The sequence below is a fragment of the Pleurodeles waltl genome, chromosome 5, assembly GCF_031143425.1.
Source record: "Pleurodeles waltl isolate 20211129_DDA chromosome 5, aPleWal1.hap1.20221129, whole genome shotgun sequence".
Lineage (NCBI taxonomy): Eukaryota > Metazoa > Chordata > Amphibia > Caudata > Salamandridae > Pleurodeles > Pleurodeles waltl.
The window spans coordinates 1,498,576,173-1,498,599,369 of record NC_090444.1 but is presented as its reverse complement, the minus strand read 5'-3'; the positions used below and the strand labels follow the sequence as shown (position 1 = coordinate 1,498,599,369).

Genomic DNA, 23,197 nt, shown 5'->3' with positions numbered 1-23,197 from the left:
TTGCAGATCAAACTCCGGGCTGATAAAAGCAGGAGCACTGGCGTGAAAGGTGTCGGGTTGTGGTGCGAAGCAGGACAGTGCATTGTGCGGTGCCCAGAGGTCACGGTGCAGGCAGCAGCTTGGTGACAGCGGCGTCAGTGAGACCAGGGCTGCCATGTGAAGCGGGGTGGTGCAACGTGCGGTGTCACCAGGTCACATTGCAGGCAGCGGTGGCGTCATTGCTGAAGCGCTGTCATCGGTAGGCTTAAGCCAGCAGTGCAGGATGGGACGGTGCTCTGTGTACCTCTCGAGCAGTGTCCACAGGTCACGGTGCAGGCTGCGGTGCCACAGTCATCAGGGATGCCCAGGCTTCGGTTTGATCAGGAGATGCTGGAGTGCGGGGCCCACAGGTCGCGGTGCAAGCAGCGGCTCAGTGAAGTCGTCTGAGGACGGCGTTGGTGAGACCAGGGTTGTGGTGCAAAGCGGGGCAATGTGACTCTTTTTCCTCTTGAACAGCACAAAACACACAGTTCCCAATGTTGCAGATTGAGGAGACAAGTCTTTGGTGTCCCTGAGACTTCCAACAGGAAGCAAGCTCTACTCCAAGCCCATGGAGAACTCTCTCAAGAAGGACACACAGAAAAGTTCACCCTTTGCACTCTTTTCAGGCAGAAGCAGAAACTGCAGGCCAGTCCAGCAAAGCAACACAGCAAAGGGACAGTACTCCTCCTTCAGCTCTTCAACTCTACTCATGGGCAGAGGTTCCTCTTGATTCCAGAAAGATTCTAAAAGTCTGGGGTTTTTGGTCTTCTTCTTACACCTCATTCTGCCTTTGAAGTTGTCAAACTTCAAAGCAAAGTCTCAAGTGTTTGGAAGATCCTTCCTTGTCCAGGCCCCAGACACACACCAGGGGATTGGAGACGGCATTGTGTGAGGGCAGGCACAGTCCTTTTAGGTGTAAGTGGACACCCCTCCCTCCACTTTAGCTCAGATGGCTCATCAGGATATGTAGGCTACACCCCAGCTCTCTTTGTGTCACTGTCTAGAGGAGAGATGTGAACAGCCCAACTGTCAAACTGACCCAGACGGGGAATCCACAAACAAGCAGAGTCACAGAATGGTTTAAGCAAGAAAATTCCTACTTTCTAAAAGTGCCATTTTCAAACAGACAATTTAAAAAACAACTTCACTAAAAGATGTATTTTTTAATTGTGAGCTCAGAGACCCCAAACTCCACATTTTTATCTGATCTCAACGGGAATCTGCGCTTTAAGGATATTTAAAGGTAGCCCCCTGGTAACCTGTGAGAGACATTGGCCTTGCACAGTGAAAACCAACTTTGGCAGTATTTCACTGTTAGGACATATAAAACACCCTACTATATGTCCTACCTTAAACATACCTTGCACCCTGCCCATGGGGCTACCTAGGGCCTACCTTAGGGGTGCCTTACATGTAGTAAGAGTGAGGTTGAGTCCTGGCAAGTGGGTACCCTTGCCAAATCGGATTGGCAGTTCAAAACTACACACACAGACACTGCAGATGCAGGTCTGAGCCATGTTTACAGGGCTACTAATGTGGGTGGCAGAACCAGTGCTGCAGGCCCACTAGTAGCATTTGATTGATAGGCCCTGGGTATCTCTAGTGCAATTTACTGGGGACTTACCAGTAAATCAAATATGCCAATCATGGATAAACCAATCAACAGTACAATTTACACAAAGATCATATGCACTTTAGCACTGTTTAGCAATGGTAAAGTGCCCATCGTCCTAAAGCCAACAAAAACTGGTCAGAAAAATTAGGAAATTAGCAGGAAGGAGGCAAAAAGATTGGGGATGACCCTGCAAAAAGGGCCAGGTGCAAGAGTATAGTTATCCACCCCCTTCCCCAGCACTTCAACAGCACTACACTGGTAAGAAGGTTTTCAAGATGTTCCAGAATCTTCCCAATACCAAGGACAGCACAAGCACAACAGGCCAGTAGTTGCACTAGATACACAATTCAATCACAGCTGCACCCATACTTTGCCATTTCAAAATGAGGCAGGACCACCACAAGGAAGTCAAATCCATGGGTTCTATGTGAGGCTCAGGGAGCTTGTGAGAACATCAGAAGTTCATCAATGGTTTTCCATTATGCAATATTGTCCAGAATTGATGGAGTCTTAAATGTTAGCAACAATATTTTGATTTATGCCAGTGACATACTGGATCACAACAAAGACCTGAAAGTGCATATACAAAGAATGAGTGACTGCATGGAGAGTAAATGGATGTGTCAGTAAGTGAGTTAGTGTGTTAGTGTCTGCATGGGCGACTGATTGGGTGTGTCAGTGATTGTACGGGTGAGTGACTGAGTGTGGTGGTTGTTGTACATGTGAGCTACTTTGTGTATCAGTGTCTGTATTGGAGAGTAAGTGGCTATGTCTGTGACTAGATAGCTGAGTGTGTATAATTGGTTGTATGGGTGAGTGGGTGGGTATATTGGTGGCTGTGTGGGTATGTTACTTGTTTTAGCGTGTGGTTCTACAGGTGTACAAGTTTGTGTCTGAGTGGCTATATGAGTGTGTGAGTGGGTGTGCGAGTAGCTGTATAGGTGTATGAATAGCTGACTTAGTAATGTATGGTGGGTGAGACAACGTTTTAGTGGCTGTGTGAGTGAGTGCGTGTCTGTCAGTAGTCTTATGGGTGTATGAATGAGTGTGTGAGTAGTTGTGTGTGGTTGTACAATTGTTTGTATGGGGTATGAGTGGATGTTTTTGTGAATGATATCTTCAGTATTGTAATCAGTGATGTCAATTATCATGTCATGAGTGATGAATATCTGAGGTCATAAGCAGTGCTTTACGGGGGCACAAATTATAGTTAGCTGCAGTAACTGACTGCTGAATTTCACTGTTTTTGTACGTGTAGCATCCCTGTAGCCATTGTTTTTTCAGCTGTGAACAAAGGCCTCACGGAGTCTGAGGAGATTTCAATCCCTCCCTGGCTCCATGAGGCCGTTATTTTATTTATTAGAACATTCTGCCCTCTAGTGGCAAAATGTTCTAATAGCGTTATGGCTCTTCGTAGCTCTGCTATAGCGGAATTAAATGTCCTGCTACCTTGTTAATGGCCCTCACTTTCATCTCAGGCGTTTAACACTGGAGAAGGTCTTTAATGACCAGTATAGCCTGCGATGGCAGGCTAGCAGGCAATAAGGCTATAATATAGTTTTAATGGACAGTAGACTCTGAAATCTGAGATATATGGGTAGAGAGTGATGGTATTCTACGGTTTAAGTTTCAGTTCATTAGGACTAAAATACAGTGAGGGAGGACAATAAAAATGCTTTTAGAAATAAAGTTTTAAGGATTGGCATGACTGCTACAAAATGCAAAATGCATTGCAATATAAATTTCTATTTAAGGAATAAAACAAGTGACAGATATAGATTATGTGTCCTAGACTAGTAATTAGAAACGTTTTACGCAAAGATAAAATACATAAAAACAGCTTTTTTCATCTCGATCAGGTCCCACGCCAATCTAACCAAAATAAATTTGACAATTTGCCTTCTGACAGGTGGTTATCATCCAGTTGGTGGTGAATAAAATACAAGACAATGCATGCTGCATTAGCCCCCACATATGTACATCCTGGCAAGTAGGTGGTTCTCATCAATGTATCCACGAGGATGTAAACAGTATATGAAATGTCATAGCAATCCATCCTCAAGTAGGAAAATCAAGTAGCTCTATAACCCAGATCACATGGTTCTCTCGTTAATTTATTGATTGGTATGAGAAATGGGGTTAGCAGTCAGGTTACCCCATGTCCAAGCAAGGACCCACACTCTAGTCAGGGTAAAAGAGAATCACCCTCAACTAACCCCCGCTCACCCCCTTGGTAGCTTGCCACGATCAGGCAGGCTTAACCTCAGAGTGCTAGGCGTAAAGTATTTGTGCCAACACACACAGTAATTCAATGAAAACACTACAAAATGACACAAGAGGTTTAGAAAAAATAGAAAACATTTATCTAAACAAAACAAGACCAAAACAACAAAATCCACAATACACAAGTCAAGTTATCAATTAAAAGCCAAAAAGAGCCTTCATGTAATTTTAAACACAATGCTAATGCTGTTAGCGTGGAAATGTACCTGGGTGCATCAAAAATCACCCCGCATGGGTGAGAGCGCATCAAAAAGAGCTTGTGATGCATCAATATCACTCACGAGCAAGACTGTGTGTTGTTTCTCCTTCGGTCGCATCAGTGTGCGTCATTTCTTCTCTCCGCAGGAGAGCGATGCGTTGATTCTAACCGCACTCTCGGCTACGGGCAGGCCTTGCATCGTTTTTACACGCCCAGCGATGTTTACATCCTGGCCTGCCAGCTTCTCCTTTCAGGGTCCCAGGAACTGGATGGGCACCACTTGGCAGAGTAGGAGTTTCAGCAGAGGCTCCAGGTGCTGGCAGAGAGAAGTCTTTGCTGTCCCTGAGACTTAAAACAACAGGAGGCAAGCTCTAATTCAAGCCATTGGAGAGTTCTTCACTAGAAGAAAGGCACACAAAGTCCAGTCTTAGTCCTCTAGCACAGGCAGAAGCAGCAACTGCAGGATAGCTCCACAAAGCACAGTCACAGGCAGGGCTGCTCTTCTTGCTCAGCTCTTCAGATCTTCTCCAGGCAGAGGTTCCTCTTGGTTTCCAGAAGTGTTCTAAAGTCTGTGGTTTTGGGTGCCCTTCTTATACCCATTTTGCTCTTTGAAGTAGGCTTACTTCAAAGGAAAGTCTCTCTTGTTTGTGAAATCCTGCCTTGCCCAGGCCAGGCCACAGACACACACCAGGGGGTTGGAGACTGCATTGTGTGAGTGCAGGCACAGCCCTTTCAGGTGTAAGTGACCACTCCTCCCCTCCCTCCTAGCACAGATGGCTCATTAGGAAATGCAGGCTACACCCCAGCTCCCTTTGTGTCACTGTCTAGTGAGAGGTGCAACCAGCCCAACTGTCAAACTGACCCAGACAGGGAATCCACAAACTGGCAGAGTCCCAGAAATGGTTTAAGCAAGAAAATGCCCACTTTCTAAAAGTGGCATTTTCAAACACACAGGCCCTCATTATGACATCGATGGTAAATCCCACTTACTGCCATGCTGACTGCTGTCAACATACCGCTGCCGCAGCAGATTACCACTACCCATATTATGACACACACATAGCAATCCGTCACCATACAGCCATATACATAAGTCCGCCAGCCAAAAGGTCAGTGATAAACTGACAGTATCCAAACCAACACCGTTACGCCAACAGAACTACACCAATCACATTATGACCCACATATCACCACGGCGGGCATTCAATGGCCGTAATCCATTGGCACTACATACCGCCGCACTCAAAATCTACACACACATACAAAACAACACCACATTGGACAATTCAAATAACACACACCTGACACCCATACACCCACCACACCCACACCACTATAAAACAAACACCCACATTACCGAGAACCCTTTACCATTACAAGCAAGTGCCACAAGAGAGATAGCAAGACCACAGACAAGACCACAGCCACACACCACCATCACCTATACACCATCCACGCACCTTACATCACACACCCCAACACATCACCCCACACACCCTCACCCACACCACTCACACTACACCTATGGCACCACAACAACACCCAGAGGTGGAGCTAAGGGTCATGGTGGAGGAAATCAGCCACAGCTATTCGGATCAGAAGTGCAGCAGTCATCCATTGCAAAGAAGATGGCGCTATGGTGGAGAATCGTGGACAGGGTCAACGCCATGGGACAGCACCCCAGAACGAGGGACGATATCAGGAAGAGGTGGGACGACCAACGGGGGAAGGTGCGTTCCTTGGCAGCAAGACACCAAATAGCTGTACAGAGGACTGGCGGTGGATCCCCACCTCCTCCCCCACAACTAAAAACATGGGAGGAGCAAATCTTGGCAATCATGCATCCTGAGGGCCTGGCAGGAGTAGGACGAGGACTAGATTCTGGTAAGTCATATCTCTATTATTATCACCCCCCCTACCTGCATGCCATCACATACCCCCACTCTTACCCTCACTCCCATCACTCCACCACCTCCCACACACCCCACCATCACAACCCACCCCTCCTAATACAAAGCCCTGCAAGCAACACCAATGCACAAACCCCCATCACAGACCTCAATGGACATCAATCACTAAAGCATGCACACTAGAGGGAAACAACAAGCCTACCAAATAAATACTCACACAAGGCAAATCTGCCAGGGCAATAACAACCATAGAGTGCAACACACCCATGCACAAGATGTCACACGCAGAAACAATAGCACTGCATTTACACCCCCACAGGTCCCCCAGCCAACGTCACCGGAGAAGAGGTACCAGCAACCTCCAAACCCACCCCAGAAAAGGCCCACAGTGATGACAGCAGGACAACAGGGAAGCTGGGAGGACTGTGTGACAGGGGGAGGACAGGCCCTGGGAACTGGCTCTTCAGGAGGCACTCACCGCGATCCTGGGAGCATTCCACCATTCCCAGGAGACGATGGGCCAGATACTGGACAAGATACAGGAGAACCACCGGCTGCAGGGGGAGCAGTACCTGGGGATCAGGGAGGACTTGAAGGACATCAACACCACTCTGGTCACCATTGCAGGGGTGCTGGCAGACATGGCCAACACTATGAGGGAGGCAGTGGCACACCACTGGGCCCCTACCACTAGCCAAAACAGTAAACATCCCTCTACCTCGCTGCCGCTAGTGGACAGGAGGCCCTGCCATAGGACCAAAAGGCCACCAGTACCCCTCCCCCTGCAGAAGGAGAACCACCCCATAAACGTTCCTTGCGATCCAGGCAGAAGCCAGAGACTATTGCCAAGACCCCCACCAGGAAATAACACTCTCCTGATTGTCACCGTTGTGTCCAACCCTGTCCACCTTGAACTGCCATTGCTCCCCTTCCTATGCCCCCTTGGACAGTGCACCTGTGATCCACATAGACTGCACTCTATCCTGGACTTTCCTCCATCACCCCAGCCCATTGCACATCCTCCTCTACTTATTAGCACTTAAATAAACACCATTAAAAAAAATACAGGTATGGAGTATGTCAAATGATTGAACTATGAATTTGTTTAGCAAGCTTTAAACACTGCAATACAACTGTACAGTAATGTATATATAGGAAAGACCTGGAGTTGGCTGCAGTCAACACACCAGGAGCGATAGTGGGGCACAAATATCTGCAAATAGAGATGCCAAAGGGTACAGTGAGTGGCCATAGAAGTGGGAAAATCAGCCTGCCAGTGACAATGTCAAACACAAAACCGTCATTTAAATGGGAAGTTACGCTGCCTTACCTGTGTGTCATTGGAAGTATTATTGAATTATTGCACTTCTGTTGTTTTCATCCTCATCCTCTGCCTCCTCATCTTCATTGTCCACAGGGTCCACTGCTGCCACACACCCATCTCTATCCTCATCCTCCTGCAGAAAAGGCACCTGGCGACGTAAGGCAAGGTTGGGCAACATACAGCATGCCATGATGATCTGGCAGACCTTCTTGGGTGAGTAGCACAGGGATCTACCTGTTAGATGGAGGCAACAAAACCTGGCCTTCAGGAGGCTGAATGTCCTGGGATTCCTCACAGGGGTCAGTAGCCATGAGAGGCTGGGGTAACCAGAGTCACCTGCAAATATCGAGGGACACCTGTTAGACACACACTAACCCTTAGGGACCACAGCATACTGATACACCAACATCCACTGGGGGGGGACCAGGACTCACCTATTAGCCACACCCGGTGCCTCTGGAGTTGAGCCATCACATATGGGATGCTGCTATTCCTCAGGATAAAACCATAATGCACAGAACCAGGATACTTTGCATTGACATGGGAGATGTACTGGTCCACCAGGCACACAATCTGCACATTCATGGAGTGAAAGCTCTTTCGATTTCTGAACACCTGTTCATTTCTCTGTGGGGGAGAGGGGCAAATGCAATATGTGTACCACCAAGAGCCCCATTAATGTTGGGGATATGTCCCATTGCATAGAAATCAGCTCTCACTGTGGCCAAATCCTCCACCTGGGGAAAATGATGTAGCTGTGCATGTTCTTAATCAGGACAGACAACACTCTGGTCAGCACTATTGAGAACATGGGCTGTGACATTACTGCTGCCAAGCCCACTGTCACTTGGAAGGAGCCAGTTGCCAGGAAATGGAGCACAGATAGTACTTGCACAAGAGGGGGGATCTCAGTGGGGTGACGGATAGAAGATATCAGGTCAGGCTCCAATTGGGCACACAGCTCTGTGATTGTGGCCCTGTCTAGTCTATAGGTGAGGATAATGTACCTGTCCTCCCTTGTTGCCAAGTCCACCAGGGGCCTGTACACAGGGGGATGTCTCCATCTCCTATTCATCCACGGCAGTTGCAATCTAGGGGACAAAACGGTGAGCAGCTGGTCAGTATCCCATATTTCCAAACACTACACTGCATTGCATGTAGTGACTGCAACAGTATATTATTGGATAGGCCCAAATGGTGCTTATGTTTACTGTGACGCAGTTAGGTGCCATGGCCTGTCCCCCCAAAATGGCGTCCGCCTGTCCTGTATGGAGGGACATGTGGAAATTAGGTCATTCCACTGACGTTGTGCGCTGTTGCGAGAGGCGGGCGAGAACCGCCATGCAACTCCTCATTGGTTATCATTGGGGCCTATAGGTTACAGTGGCCAATGGTGAGGTACTCCGGCGGTGACGGTACGCACTGCCGCGGACGTGACTGTCATTTTCCATCTGTTCACTCACTTGCTACCTGACCTTCAACAGGACAGGACCTACACTGCAAATGCTGCTGTGACCTGTGTCTGGAACCGACCATGGCTCGTGTCACAGGGGAAAGGGCCCCTGCCTTCACCGCAGCGGAGTTGGAGAGACTGGTGGATGAGGTCCTACCCCAGTACTGAATGCTGTATGGGCCTCCAGACCAACAGGTGAGTACACTGTGCGCACGATGCATGGGGCATGAATGCATAGTGTGCTGTGTGTGAGGGGCTCATGTAGGGGGGTTAGTGGAAGGGCCCTGGGCAGCATGCTGCATGTATGGTGGGCCATGTCTGTGCATAAGGGGATGTGATGTGAGGGCTATGGTAGGCCATGAGTGTAACAGGCAGGACTGTCTGACTGATACCTTTTCTTATGTATATTTCTCTGCAGGTCAGCACCCATCAGAAAAAGAGTATATGGTGTGCCATCGCCAAGGACGTGTGGACCCTGGGGGGCTATGGCAGGCGGAGCACCCACTGTCAGAAACAGTGGGAGGACCTGAGACACTGGGCACAGAAGACCACGGAGGCCCAGCTGGGGATGGCTTCTCAAAGAGGAAGGGGTGCCTGTCGAACCCTGACCCCCCTGATGGCCGGCATACTTGCGGTGGCCTATCCGGAGCTGGATGGGCACTTAGGGGCATCACAGCAGCCACAAGGGGGTGAGTACAGTGCCTCAATATACTACTTGCGCATGGTGGGGTGGTACCCAGGAGGGGGATGTAGGCCTGTGGGTGCCCCTAGGCCAGGTCAGACACTGCAGGGTAGGTCCCATATTGGGCAGGGTCTGATGTAAACCTCCTCCAACCAAGCTAGTTGGCATCCATTACTGGGCAGGGGTCTGTGGGTCTCGGGTATGCTGTAATTGACATTAGGTATCCCTGTCCATGGGCTGGTGACTACTATTGTGACTGTTAGTGCATTGCCTAGTGTGTACGGCTGTTCCCTGTGTATGTGTGTCATGTACGCCAATAGTGGTGTTGTTGCTGCCATTGACCAAGTGTATCCTGTTTCTAGCCTCCCCCCTCCAACTTCTTCTAACCATTCCTATCCCCCTCAACCCCAACCTATCCCAAGCGCACAGGCAGACCAGCATGCACACAGGAGTGGTTCAGGCAAACACAAGGACCACACATCATCCCACAGACACTCACACAAACACCATCCAGATGCAGACATACCAACAACCACTGCATCCAATGTGTCACCCGCCCCCTTGTCATCCACCTCCCTCCAAGTAGCATCTACACTCACACCTGCATGTACTACATCCTAATCCACTACCATCATCACGCCTATCATTACAGGCCCCTCACTGGCAGTCACAACCCCCACATCCATGCACATGTCCCCTGTGTTCTCTCCCACTGTGCCTGTGCCCCTTCCTCCGAAAGTACCCAACTGCATGCACTCAGACACCCAACAGCCATCCACCTCACAACAGCATCCAGCCCATGCACCTGCACCCAAAATCAGCAGCCACCTCCTACAACCACTTCCTCTTCCTCCACTCCCAAACCTTCTCCCTCTTCCTGCCCCAATGTCCCTAAGAAGCTTTTCCTCTCCACCGTTGACCTCTTCCCTACCACTCCCCCTGTACTTCATGTCGGGCCAGGGTGGTCAGAATCTAGGTGAGCACCTCAGCCACCCAGTCCACGGCCATAGTAGTGTCGACAGCTACTGCAGGTGGGAGAAGATCCCAGGCACCAGCCGCCATACTGAAAGGATGCCTGCACCAGGTGCTTTAAGGAAGGGCAAGGAGGCACCACCAGCTGCTACAGGGAAGGGTAACGAGCCACCACTAGCTGTGTCTAGGAAGGGCAAGGAGGCACCACCAGCTGCTACAGGGGAGGGCAAGGAGGCACCATCAGCTGCTACAGGGAAGGACAAGGAGGCTCCACCAGCTGCATCTAGGAAAGTCAAGGAGGCACCACCAGCTGCTACAGGGAAGGGCAAGGGGCAATCCCTGGCTGCTGACAAGAAGGGCAAGGGGCCAGCACCAGCAGGCAGGGAGGACAGGAGGCCTGGTGCTAGGACTCATTTAGAGCTCCCACCACCAACCATGGTGGTTCAGCCTTCCAAGGCTGCAAAGGAAGGGTTGGAGCCTCCCCCCACCACTGGCAGCACCGGCACCGCCACCAGCACCACTGCCAGCAGCAGCAGCTGTCTGAGGCTGCAGGGGAAGGGCTGGATCCTCCCCCCACCACTGCCAGCACTGCCACCAGCACCATCGCTAGCAGCAGCAGCCCCAGTGGGCAGCCGTCCAAGGCTGCAGGGGAAGGGCAGGAGCCTTCCCCATCACTGCCAGCACCACACCACCAGCACCACTGCCAGCGACAGCAGCCCGAGTGGGCAGCCGTCCAAGGCTGCAGGGGAAGGGCTGGAGCCTCCCCACACCACTGCCAGAACCGCCACCAGCACCTCCAATGCCGCTACTGAGCAGCAGTCACCGCTGGTGGGCAGTGTGTAGTCCTGCAACCATGGGCTGTTGTGCGGCCTGGACCCTTCCAATCCTGTGGGCCTGAAACCCAGGTGAGACACTGTGACCTCTCCTCCAGAACCAGTGGAAGAAGCCATCCACTCACCGCATCCTTCCCAGGATGAAACACACTGGGCACAAGGCCCCCCCACAACCAGTGGAAGAAGCGATCCACTCACCCCACCCTTACCAGGATGAAGCACACTGGGCACAAAGTCCCCTCCAGAACCAGTGGAGAAGCCATCCACTCACCTCATTCTTCCAAGGATGAAGCACACTGGGCACAAAGCCTCCTCCAGAACCAGTGGATGTAGCCACCCACTTAAGAGACTGTGGCCTTGCACTCCCCAGGACCAAGCTGTGGGCAAACCACCCACTTGAGAGACTGTGGCATTGCACTCTCCAGGACCAAGCAGTGGGCAAACCACCCACTCGAAAGAGTGTGGCCTTGCACTCCCTAGGACCAAGCAGTGGGCAGAGCACCCACCCAAGAGAGTGTGCCTTGCACTCCCCAGGACCAAGCAGTGGGCAAACCACCCATTTGAGAGACTGTGGCCTTGCACTCCCTAGGAACAAGCAGTGGGAAAACCACCCACAAGAGAGACGTGGCCTTGCACTCCCCAGGACCAAGCAGTGGGCAAAACACCCCCTTGAGAGACTGTGGCCTTGCACTCCCCAGGACCAAGCAGTGGGTAAACCACACACTTGAGAGACTGTGGCCTAGCACTCCCTAGGACATCGAACAGGACATGTTGCCCCCTCCAGGACCAGTGGTGTTGTACCATCTTCCGGCTGAGGTGCCCCCCCCACCCCCGTCCCCCTGATGTGCCTGTCTATTTTCGACCTGATGCCCCTGCAGTGTTCTCTCTGTGTTGTTGCAGGAGTGAGGTGGGGCCTTGGCCCATGTGTTGTGGCCCTGTGGCCCACTGACATTGAGGACTGGGCAGTGTCCCTAAATGTGTAAATATGTATATATGTTTGTATTTTGATGCACTTATCCATAGTATTTTATCGTATTACACTCACTTTCTTCAACTCATTTTGTCTTTGCATTATTCCTGAGTGGCATGGGGGACTATGTAATGTTACTGCATCTGGTTGTGTGTATTGTGTTGGGGGTGTTGCATGTGTGTGTCACTCTCTATTTCCTCCCCCTCCCTGGTGTGCTAGGTGGTAGTACTCACCGTGGGTGTCTTCGCTGGTGTTGATGTTAATAATGCAGCAGAAGGTAAAAGAGCTTGGGAAATATGTGCAGCTCAGGCTCCATGGCGTAGTGGTTGTTCCCGGAGTCTCCACAGGTGAGTCCTTTGACTTCTGAGCTCTGTTTCTGGCATGGTTTTGATATCGTTGGTACCGCCCCAGAAAAGGTGGCGGATAGGCCAGTCATAATATTGTGGCCCGTACATTGTCTCCCGCCTGGCTGTTGGTGCTTTCCGCCATGGTGCTTGTTGATTCCACTGTGGCAGTCGGTGTGTTAAAGTGGCAGTCTGTCTGAGCGGTTTCCGCCGTGGTCATAATTCCATTTTTGTTACCGCCGGCCTGCTGGCAGTATTACCGCCACTTTATCACCGACCGCTAGGGTTGTAACGAGGGCCACAATCTTAAAATCAACTTTACTAAAAGATATATTTTAAAATTATGAGCTCAGAGACCCCAAACTCCACATGCCTATCCGCTCCCAAAGTGAATCTACACTTTAGTCATATTTAAAGGTAGCCCCCATGTTAACCTATGAGAGGGACAGGCCTTGCAACAGTAAAAAACAAATTAAGCAATATTTCACTGTCAGGACATATAAAACACATTACTATATGTCCTACCTTAACCATACACTGCACCCTGACCTTGGGGCTACCTAGGGCCTATCTTAGGGGTATCTTACATGTAAGAAAAGGGTAAGGTTTAGGCCTGGCAAGTGGGTGCACTTGCCAAGTCGAATTTACAATTTAAAACTGCACACACAGACACTGTAATGGCAGGTCTGAGCCATGTTTATAAAGCTACTAATGTGGGTGGCACATACAGTTCTGCAGGCCCACTAGTAGCATTTGATTTACAAACCCTTGGCCACTCTAGTGCACTTTAGTAGGGACTTACTAGTAAATCAAATATGCCAATCATGGATAAGCCAATTATATACACATTTTGCATAGGAGCACTTTAGCACTGGTTAGCAGTGGTAAAGTACCCAGAGTAACAAAAACAGCAAAAACAGAGTCCAGCAGACATCAACAACCTGGGAAACAGAAGCAAAATGTTAAGGGAGACCATGCCAAGGATGAAAAGTCTAACATTTGGCTCCTGGTAAAAAGCACATATAGCAGGCTTTACAATTAGCTAAGTGAATCTCTCCAAAGCGCTTTATAAATAGGCTGCTAAAAATAACCTGGTAGCAGAATTTGCAAAGCTTGCTAATTACATTGCTTTGCCAACAGACACATTTTCTGCTGGAATGGTATTTGGAAAAGTGTAAATTCAAATGGACTCATCTGTCTATATTGTAATACATTTGCTCCGCCTGGCAGGGTACATATAGTTTTATGTGCAGTTAAGTTAAAAGATGAGCTAAAACTGATTTATGAAATGCCCATGGTTTTACAGTTTGAAGTATAAATTATATTTTTTTTCTGAAAAAAAGCAAAAGAAAACATTAGTCCAGCCAATGCGATACCAGTCTGTAAAAATGACAGTACTTAACACTAATTGAAACCTTTTATTGCTGGGAGCAGATTATTCAGCTTGAAAATGAAATGCATTTTGATTTTGGTAAAAAGTATTGTTTTTAATTGAAAGGGGCCTTATGTCCTTTGAGAATAGTATTCTGAATGTCACGAAGATAAACAGGATCGATCGCTTGCACAGAAATATCCTTGTATAGCGTAAATGTTTATACTTTTTAAAATGTCGACATTTTATTATTTGAAACGTGAAGCTGGCCTTCATGAATTAATGTAATTTCATGTTCTAGAAGTACATATAATCTAGAACTGTACTAATTTATGTTGGTAATTGTTAGAAATGGGGTTTTTGGTTGGCAGTCAGGTTACCCTCTGTCCAAGCAAGAACCCTCACTCTAGTCAGGGTAAGTCACACTCTATCCAAATTATCCTGCGCCCACCCTCTGGTAGCTTGGCACGAGCAGTCAGGCTTAACTTAGAAGGCAATGTGTAAAGTATTTGTGCAATAAATCATACAATAACACAATATAGCACCACAAAAATACACCACACAGTGTTCAGAAAAATATATAATATTTATCTGGGTATTTGTAGGTCAAAACGAGCAAAGATGCAATATGAAATTGTAGAGATATCACTGAAAAGAGATATAAAGTGTCTTAAGTCTTTAAAAAGTGAACAAAGTCTCTTTCAAGCACAAAGTACCTGGTTTTGAGTGGAAAATCTCTTCAGAGGGCCGCAGAAGAGGAGATGCGTGGAAAAATGGTGTGTGCGTCAGTTACGCCCCTTCACACATGGACTTGCGTCGTTATTTTTTACACGGGAAGACGTGCATCGTTCTGTGGGATGAAAAATGGTGTGTGTGTCGGTTTCCCCCTTCACACACGGACTTTGTAGAAAGCAGTCAGGTGAGTCCTTTGAGCAGCCAGGCAGTTCTTCTTGGCAGGATGCAGGTTCTGGTTCAGGTTTCTTCTCCAGCAAGTGTCTGAGGTGGTAGGGCAGAGGCCATGTTTTATACTCAAATGTGCCTTTGAAGTGGGCGTGACTTCAAAGAGTGGCTAAGAAGTGCACCAGGTCCCCTTTCAGTTCAATCCTGTCTGCCAGGGTCCCAGTAGGGGGTGTGGCAGTCCTTTGTGTGAGGGCAGGCCCTCCACCCTCCCAGCCCAGGGAGACCCATTCAAAATGCAGATGTGTGCAAGTGAGGCTGAGTACCCTGTGTTTGGGGTGTGTCTGAGTGAATGCACAAGGAGCTGTCAACTAAACCTAGCCAGGCGTGGATTATAAGGCACAGAAAGATTTAAGTGCAGAGAAATACTCACTTTCTAAAAGTGGCATTTCTAAAATAGTAATATTAAATCCAACTTCACCAGTCAGCAGGATTTTGTATTAGTATTCTGGCCATGCTAAATATGACCTTCCTACTCCTTTCAGATCAGCAGCTACCACTTCAACAATGTATGAGGGCAGCCCCAATGTTAGCCTATGAAGGGAGTAGGCCTCACAATAGTGTAAAAATGAATTTAGAAGTTTTACACTACCAGGACATATAAACTACGCAGGTACATGTCCTGCCTTTTACCCACACAGCACCCTGCTCTAGGGGTTACCTAGGGCATACATTAGGGGTGATTTATATGCAGCAAAAGGGGAGTTTTAGGCTTGGCAAGTACTTTTAAATGCCAAGTCGAAGTGGCAGTGAAACTGCACACACAGGCCTTGCAATGGCAGGCCTGAGACAAGGTTAAGGGGCTACTTAAGTGGGTGGCACAACCAGTGCTGCAGGCCCAATAGTAGCATTTAATCTACAGGCCCTAGGCACATATAGTGCACTCTACTAGGGTCTTACAAGTAAATCAAATAGCCAATCATGGAAAAAACAATCAACAGTACAATTTACACAGAGAACATATGCACTTTAGCACTGGTTAGCAGTGGTAAAGTGCCCAGAGTTCAAAAGCCAACAACAACAGGTCAGAAAAAATAGGAGGAAGGAGGCAAAAAGTTTGGGGATGACCCTGTGAAAAAGGCCAGGTCCAACAGTAATGTTTCAAACTGGCAATTTTAATGCAATAATGTGTTGTATTTGTATTAGTTTGAAAATACATTATGTAAACATATTTTAATGGTTCCTGACTCAGACATCACTTTTCCTCAGATACGGCTGTAACACAGCAAAAAAAAAAAACTCTCCTGACTATCACAAAACCAGTTCAGTCTCTCTTAAAATACATCAAACTGTGTTATTTAATCCCCAGTTTCAACAATGTTTATGCGTGGAATAGCAGTTTATATGATACAGTGGGATAATCTTTGTCTCTTTGGCTTTACCACATTTACTACCAGGGTGTTTACACACCTCTGTGCTGGAGCATTTTTTCAAAAAGACGTGACATCCTTAGAGTGGTCACCCTCAACTTTTTGCCTGCCTCCCTCCACTTTTTGACACTGTTTTTGCTAGTTTTAGGATTGCTAACCAGTGCTAAAGTGCATATACTCTCTCACTTAAAACATGGTGACATTGACTCATACCCAAATGGCTATTTTAATTTACTTATAAGTCCCTAGTAAAAGTGCACTATATGTGCCCAGGGCATGTAGATTAAATGCTACTAGTGGGCCTGCAGCACTGATTGTGCCACCCACAAAGTAGCCCCCTAACCATGTCTCTGCCATTGCAAGGCCTCTGTGTGCAATTTCACTGCCAATTTGACTAGGCATTTAAAAGGACTTGCCAAGCCTTAAACTCCCCTTTTTGTACATGTAAGTCACCCCTAAAGGAGGCCCTAGGTAACCCATAGGGCAGGGTGCTATGTAGGGAAAAGGCAGGACATGTACCTGTGTAGTTTATATGTCCTAGTAGTATAAAATTGGTTTTACACTGCTGTGAGGCCTGCTCCTTTCACAGGCTAACATTAGGGCTACCCTCATATGCATTTTGAGTTGTGGATTCTGAACTGAAAGGAGTAACAAGGTCATATTTAGTATGGCCAGATTGGTAATACAAAATCCTGCTGACTGTGAAGTTGGATTCAATATTACTATTTTTAAAAAGCCACTTTCAGAAAGTGAGCATTTCTCTGCACTTAAATCCTTCTGTGCCTTACAGTCCACATCTGGCTGGGTTAGTTGAGAGCTCCCTTGTGCATTTCACTCAGACAACCCCAAACACAGGGTGCTGTCACACCTGCACACATCTGCATACTGAATGGGACTTCCTGGGCTGGGAGGGTGGAGGGTCTGACACTTACATGTCAAAGGACAGTGGCCTGCCCTCACACAATGGACTGCCAAACCCAGACCCTGGCAGACAGGATGGAACTGAAGGGGACCTTGTGCACTTCTGAACCACTCTATGAAGTCTTCCCCACTTCAAAGGCACATTTGGGTATTTAAACAGGGTCTCTGACCCTATCAACTCAGACATGTCTTGACAAGATACCTACTGGGAAAGGAACTCTGAACCAGAACCTGCAACCTGCCAAGAGAAGCTGCCTGGTTGCCCAAAGGACTCACTTGACTGCTTTGCTGAAAAGGACTACTACCTTGCTGTTGCCCTGCTGCCTTGCTGCCCTCTGGCTCTGCTGAGATGTGATCTCCAAGGGCTTGGATTGAGCTTGCCTCATGTTTCCTGAAGTCTCCGGGCCAAAAAGACTTCATCTCTGCAAAAGAGCTCCTTGTGCAGTGAAGTCAATGCACAGCCTGCCAGAATGGACGCACAGCCTGCACCGCGGTGAGAAAATCATGGCACGCAAAACTGGAACGACGCAGCCCAGCTCCCTGAGTGGAGATCAAAGCAGCACCAGTGTTGTGACTGGAAGTTCGACACATGGCCCACTGGATTGATGCACAGCCAAGCATGAATGACACAGCCCTACTTCCTGCAAGAGAAATCAATACAGCTCCTGCAGTGCGACAGAAATTTCCTTGCATCACCCACCGGATTGACTCAGGTAATGTGACTTCGCCCTGCACGCCAAGGATTTCTCCGCATTGTCCCCGGGGCATCCAACTACCCCGCAACCTGAAGAGGATCCAAGCTTGTGTGTCGGAAATCGAAGCAAAGCCCTTGCAACATGGAAAACCATTGACGCATCGTCTGTGTGCAACCAGAGAAACCATACACACCTCCCTGTTTTCCACATATTTCCTCCTCTGCAGTCTCTTGCGGATAATTTAGACGCAAACCAGGTACTTTATGCTTTCAAGAGACACTTATTGCTTTTAAGAACTAAAGACTCTTTTCATCATTTTCTAAAGTGATATTTCCACATGTACTTATCGAATCTTGATCGTTTTGACCTACTCCTGTGTGGTGTATTTTTGTGGTGTTTATACTGTGTTGTTGCATGATTTATTGCACAAATGCTTTACACATTGCCTTCTAAGTTAGGCCTGACTGCTCAGTGCCAAGCTACCAGAGGGTGGGCACAGGATAATTTGGACTGTGTGTGACTTAGCCTGACTAGAGTGAGGGTCCTTGCTTGGACAGGGGTAACCTGACTGCCAATCAAAGACCCAATTTCTAACTATATATATATATATATATATATATATATATATATATATATATACACACACACACACACACACACACACATATACATGTATATGCACACACACATGTATTTACTTTAAAAAAACAAAGGTCACAGAGCTGTTATAGCTAGGCTCAAATTTTAAACATACACAAGTTATAGTTATTTGAGATCCCTCCAACTATAACATAATGTGAGCATATGTATAACGTCCCTGTAACCTTTGTTTTTTAAAGTGAATTTCTATGTTTTTTTAATTCAGTTTCCTAACTATAACGACTCTGTAACCTTTGTTTTTTTCAGTAAATTTCTCTTTTTTTAACGTAAAGTAATTTTAATTTCTATACAATAATTCAACAAGTGCTGCTCATGGCCTTCAGCTGTGCACAGCAGCACCCCCCTACCCACCCAACTCTGAAAGATTGTGAAAGAGAGCGAGAGAGAGAAAGTGAGAGATTGAGAGAGAGAGATTTAGACTTTGATGAATGATATACTTAAAGTGAAATATTTACGGACAAATTAAAAAGAACATTTTTTTTGACAGTTAAAAAGAGTGAGCTCACTTTTCAGTGTGTAAATCAAATATCTTTAGTTCAAAAGAAACATAAGTAGGAAATTACCACAGAATTATCCTTCCTGGTTCACTCATCCTGAGGGAGCTGACACTGCTTCCACAGACAGGGAGCTGCTTTAAATAGCAGCTCCCTGCTTGCTGAGGCAATGTTTTCATCTGTTTCCCTGCATGCAAAACTTCACTTTGTTCCTTGCAGAAAGTGTAGTGTTTGCTGTGAATTGGCGAGAGCTGTCAAAGCTCCTACCAAGTCAATGCAAATAGCTATATTAAAGGGGTGCGCACTGTGGGACATAGCAAGATCTGGCCCTGGGGGGTGGAGGTCCTCAGGGCCATCATTGGCTCCTCCAGGGGGGGCAAGCAGCCCCCTCCAAACTGTTTTGCTGTGGGGAGGTGGGGATCCCCAGGGCTGCAGGGGGTGGGCTGCACCGACCCCACATATAATTTCACATTGACCTCGGAAAGGTGGTGGTCCTTTGGGGCTGTGAGGGCTGCACAGCATGGCCCCCACATACATAAATAGTTTAATCCAAGGGAGGTGGCAGTCCCTGGGGCATAAAACTGCCCTAGGAGTGGGGACCCGTTCGCCTCCTCCTTAAGTTGTACATGCTCCCAGGACCTGGCCCACCCAAGGGGCTTCTTAAAAACAAGTGAGGGAACCCATTCTTGTTTTTTTTTTTTTTTTTTTTTTTAAAAGGTGTTTTTTTTTTGTTTTTTTGTGCCCTGGCGGGGTCCCTCTAGGAATCCAGGACCAGAGCTAAGGGGTGAGGATGACTATCATGGCCCCTTGTCTTATTTTGCTACTTTTTTGCTGAGTCCCAAGATGGCTGCCAGCACTTCCTGGTTCAAGTATTGGTAGCCAAACAGAACTCTGCAGATCTCTGCACGAGCTTGTTATTGTTTGTGAAGTTGTTGTGACCACAGATATACAATTTGTATTTCCTTTAATTTCTCAACAACTACTGATGGATTTACACCACATAACTGAAAGCATTATCTATGTATTTAAAGCTACCTTGCTGCCAAATTTGGTGTAGTTCAGTCCAGTGGTTCGGGCTGTAGTCATGTTCAAAACTCCTATGGGAATTAACATGGGAAACACATTTTTAGATCACCTCCTTTGTCTCAGCCCCTGCTTGATGGATCACCCTGATACTTCCAGTGTGGAACAAGACTACTGTACATCCTTTCATGTGGTCTTGCTTTTGGGCATGTTTCATAAACACACTTTCTTGCAGGAGGGGTGCTGTCTGTTGTAGCAAATTCTATTACCACTTAACCACATTGAGAGGGGGGTTTAATTGCTCGTTATATGGTCCAGTTGCTGCATTTTGTGATAGTTATCCCTGCCAAGGATTGATCTTAGCTTTGTGCCTCTGGGTTGGCAAATGAAAATAGTTTTCAAATAAATGTCATGAGGCTTCTGGTAACACTAAGGGCATTTAATCAATGGCCATAAGTGTACTTCCCAGAAGGAGCTCCTCATTACACAAGTTACAATACCCATACAATAGATTGTTGTTCGTGGAAATCAATCAATTTGAAGGGGATTTTTTTCTGGAAGATTATGGCAGCAACTCTGGGCATATTTGAGATGTTTTAGCATCTGTAGTGTCTAAGTTGTCGGTCGAAATCCAGTTTGTCCTGGCTTTGGTTTGCTCTCTTAAAAAGTGTAAATGAGGCCATTAACCATGTGAAGTGTCTGCTTTCTTGGGAGTACAGAGGTTTTTGAGTGGTGCAATTGAATTACTAAATTGACATAGCCATTTGTTAAAGATTTTAGAGTTTGTTGGTGAGCTCTACATAAGCAGCCCTGTGTTGTATTTGTAAACTATGTCTGCAATGTTGGAGAGGTCTCTTCAAAAACAAATTACATTTTCCCCACTGGGATTTTTTTTTTTGCATACAAAATGTTACTGTTGATCATCTCCGTAAATATTCGGCATTCTCCTGCACTTGCACAGTGATGCATGGTTTCTAAATATCTTTCATAAATAATTAAAAAAACATAGGCCCACATTACGAGCCTGGCGGTCAGTGGTAATTTGGGGAAAGGTACTACCAACAGGCTGGCGGTACCTTCCCAAATTATGACATTGGCGGTTTGGCTTCCGTCCGCCAGGGTGGTATTCGCCGCTGGGCTGGAGACTTCAGTCTCCAGCCTGGTGGGCATCACAATCCCACCATCGGGATTATGACCTCGCCTACCACCATGGTTTTCGTGGCAAGCGTACCGCCACAAAAACCATGGCGGTAGGCACAATCAGTGCCAGCAAATGCCTCCCCAGAGTCCTCCTTCACAGTGCCCCTCTCTCTCCTGCCCCCCGCACATTTCCACACACGCACACACATACACACATGCATGCCCACATCCACCCACCCTTGCACACATACATACCCACACACCGCAACACACACCAACATACTTTGCCGCACACATGCATTCACAACACCCATACACATACACTCATATGAGCTCATTCATGCACTCATTCAAGGCGACTGACACCTTCATGCATGCAGTCATAAACACACCCCCCACACACAACACCCCCACACACACACACAACACCCCCACCCCCTCTCCTGTCGGAGAACCTGACTTACCTGCTTGCAGCGGGAACTCTGGCTGCAGACGGGATGCAGCGCTGCTGTCAGCAGCAGCGTCCACCAGCAAAACACCACCAGGCTGTATCATTGCTCATGATATGGTCGGCGGTGTTATGCTGACGTGCCGCTGCTGCTGACAACAGCGCCACCTCACCGCCGTCCACCGCCATGACCGTCGGCGGTATTCCGCCTGCCTTCTGGTGGAATGCCGTCGAGGGTCATAATGCGGGTGGGTGGCTGGTAGCCATGACGATCGTGTGTTGCCGGCTGTCGCTGTGGCGGTAGGCGGCAGTTACCACCAATGTTGTTATGAGGGCCATAGTGATCTCAAGTATGGATTAATTTTTCTAATAATGCCAATAGGAAAAACAACAAAGTTTGAATTATTAGTGTGATATCGAAGTAATTAATTGGAAGTATATTTTGATGTTAAATAACCATGTTGAATGAAAAGGTCGCTCTTAATGGATGTTCAAATGTTGTTTGCTTGATACCTACTAACCGAAAAATCCATAATTATTAGTTTATAAATAACGAGATTCACCACAAGGTTTGTTTTGTAATTCATACTACAATAGTGATTATAACACCATTTGAAATATTAATGAAGATGTTGTTGAACAAGGTAGTAAACTCAGCTGTTCTGAAAGTTAGTAAATTAACCATCCATTTTTTGCTTTTTCATTTATAGATAATGTCCATTTGAATTTCACTGCATCCGTTCGGGGATTTGAAGATTGAAGCATATACAGCGTTCTCAGTCTGTCCATCAATGGGATGCACTTTTAACTATTCACACATTTACATACAGGAAAATGTGCCCGTGCCATGTGTTGCTTTGAAAATGTGTTTTTATACGTACTTAATGAATTTTGATGCTATAGTATTTATCTGCTACTACTATAACAATTTTCAAAGGCACAAACATTATTGTCTGTAAAAGAAGTTGAAATATTATGAACTATCACAACAGATGTAGTTGCATATCATTTTAAACAGATACACTGAAAAGCTTAAATGAAATAAATACTATTCAAACTCACTAATTGTACAAGAAGAATATTGTGATTGATAACGTTTAGTCAATTTAAAATGACTTTGTTTTGATGTGAATTCTTACACTTGTGCATTGCAAACTGTATACTGAATGCTGTTGGTTTTAATTTTATTCTACTTTCTTGTAATAGCTATTTTTTCTTTTCAATTAATATCAAACTATTCTTCTGTACACCATCTATAAAGGAGATGATTACAAACATAACATCGCAATCATTGCTTTATATTTATTAACTCAAAGTATTAAAAACTCCCATGTTTAGAATTCATCGGCCAAACTTAACAAAACTTTGCGGAGGTAGGAAGTCACCCAAGTGATGCAAACTGGTACAAAGTGATCATTTGTTATTTACTGTCAATCACAAAAAGTGTTTTGTAGTGTGAAGTTGCATAACAGTTAAACAAAGCTGTGCTTTACACTGCTTTGCAACAAGGG

The 23,197-nt window shown here is 46.8% G+C and overlaps 1 protein-coding gene across 2 annotated transcripts in view; it reads left to right on the top strand.

The window, feature by feature from the left end:
* Positions 1-22,747, top strand: part of MLIP (muscular LMNA interacting protein) — a 1,731,317-nt gene extending 1,708,570 nt beyond the window's left edge. For both annotated transcript variants that reach the window (XM_069235789.1, XM_069235787.1), the window contains one exon: positions 22,397-22,747. The gene's annotated coding sequence lies outside the window, so the exon portion shown is untranslated. The remainder of the gene's footprint in view (positions 1-22,396) is intronic.
* Positions 22,748-23,197: the final 450 nt, after the last annotated feature.